We start from the raw sequence: 2,262 nt of genomic DNA, 5'->3' as shown, positions 1-2,262 counted from the left end.
CCGTTTGGCATATACAATAACCAACTATTCAAAAATACACAGAAAAATTCCAAAACCCGGATCATCGTGAATCACAAACTCCAGAAGGAAAATCTAGTGTCTCTATACATCCGAGTCTAACAAAAGAAACATACATAAGATAATAGACATGGGAAAGAGTAGAAGGGGACTCCGAGGTTTACGGACGCGGCAGATATACCTTAAAGTCTCCAAACCTGTCCCGGCTCACTGATAGTACGGCTGATAAGGAGCACCTGGATCTGCACATGAAAACATGTGCAGAAGAGTAGCATGAGTACACCACAATTGGTACCCAGTAAGTGACAAGCCTAACCTCGGTCGAGTAGTGACGAGGTCAGGTCAGGACCCTACTGGTATAAATAATAATAAAGCAAGGCAAGAATGAAATATCGCAGTAAAATAAAGACTGAAATTTAACAAGAAGAATTCATAGAAGGTAACAGCTCAATACACAGAAATACAACAGAGGATCTCCCAAGATACCGTCTCATAGTCCCAAACATAAATGTACAGGGGGATCTCCCGGAATACCGTTCCGTAGTCCCAAAGTAAATATGCAAGACAGGGGGATCTCCCGGAATACCGTTCCGTAGTCCCAAAGTAAATATGTAAGACAGAGGGATCTCCCAGAATACCGTTCCGTAGTCCCAAATTAAATATGCAAGACTGGGGGATCTCCCGGAATATCGTTCCATAGTCCCTAAATAAATATGCAACTCAAACAATAAAACTCGACAACTACAACACGAAATCTTACAATTAGACTAAGTACAAGTCAAGGAAAAATAGGAAAATCCAATAAACATGTTGCACGGAATTCAGATAAACAATTAAGGCAAGTAGGCATGCGATTTTAGTCTAGCGGGATACTACACATGTTGATAAGACTAAATTAAGAAGGAAAAACAGGTTATTACTTAGTAGAAATCTGGTTTTTACAAAAATTAGCCCATGTACGTACTCGTCACCTCACGTACACGGCGCTCACATATCAAAGAGTACCAAATCCTAAGGGGATTTTCCCCCATACAAGGTTAGGCAAGCCACTTACCTCGAACCAAGCTCAAATCAATCCGTAACAATGCTTTTTCCACGAATATCCGACTCTGAATGTCCCAAATCTAGCCAAAATCAATTACATATCATAAATATAACTATAAGAAACTAATCTAATTAATGAAATTAAAGTTAAGGCAAGAAATTAGAAAATTGCCCCAAAAGGTCTCCCCGGGCCCATGTCTCGGAATCGGGTAAAAGTCATAAAATATAAACACCCGTTCACTCACGAGTCTAACCATACCAAAATTAGTCAATTTTGATCACAACTCGACCTTCAAATCTCCAATTTATAGTTTATGAAGTTTCTACAATTGTTTTCCCAAATTTCCATCTCAAAGTACTAATTGAATGATAAAATCAGTGGTATATTCATGTATATTAACCAAATCCGAGTTAGAATCACTTACCCCGATGAATTTCTTGAAAAACCCACGAAACATCATCTCAAACCGAGCTCCTAATGTCAAAAAATGAAATAACACCCTAAACCTCGGTTATATAGTACCCAATCTTACCTCACCATGTGCGGTGCGCACAATTCCAAGTGCGGTCGCACATTCTAGCTTCTGCAATCGTACAAAAATTGTGCGGCCGCACTTCACAGCCTCTCCACTACTAGGTTTTAGTAAATCGGCTGTAACTTTTGTTTTTGAATCATCTCCAAATTCCTTGTAGATCAAAAGATATAAGCTTCCGAAGTTGGACAAGCGAACCTGCGGAAATCACCAGAAGAGCGGCCGCAGACAAAATTGTGGTCCGCACTTTTCCTTTGCGGTCCGCACATTTTTGTCTGCTGTAGAACTTTTTCATCTACTACAGTACTCAAAAATGTGCCTCAGCACATGGAATTGTGCGGTCCGCACTTCCAACGTTATAGAACAACATCAGAGTGCCGAAATGACCGGACTCGCTCAAAACTAACCCCGAAACACATCCGAGGCCCTAAAGATCTCAACCAAACATACCAGCAAGTCCTACAACACCATAAAAACTTAGTCGAGCCTTCAAACCATACCAAACAACGCTAAAAACACGAATCACCCTCCAATCAAACTTTAATGAGCTTGAAACTTCAAATTTCTACAACCGATGCCGAAACCTATCAAACCACGTCCGATTGACCTCAAATTTTGCACACAAGTCATAATTGACATTACAGACCTACGCCAACTCCCGGAATTG

This window comes from Nicotiana tomentosiformis, chromosome 1 (genome assembly GCF_000390325.3).
Source record: "Nicotiana tomentosiformis chromosome 1, ASM39032v3, whole genome shotgun sequence".
NCBI classification, from domain to species: domain Eukaryota; kingdom Viridiplantae; phylum Streptophyta; class Magnoliopsida; order Solanales; family Solanaceae; genus Nicotiana; species Nicotiana tomentosiformis.
This window is presented reverse-complemented; position numbering follows the sequence as displayed.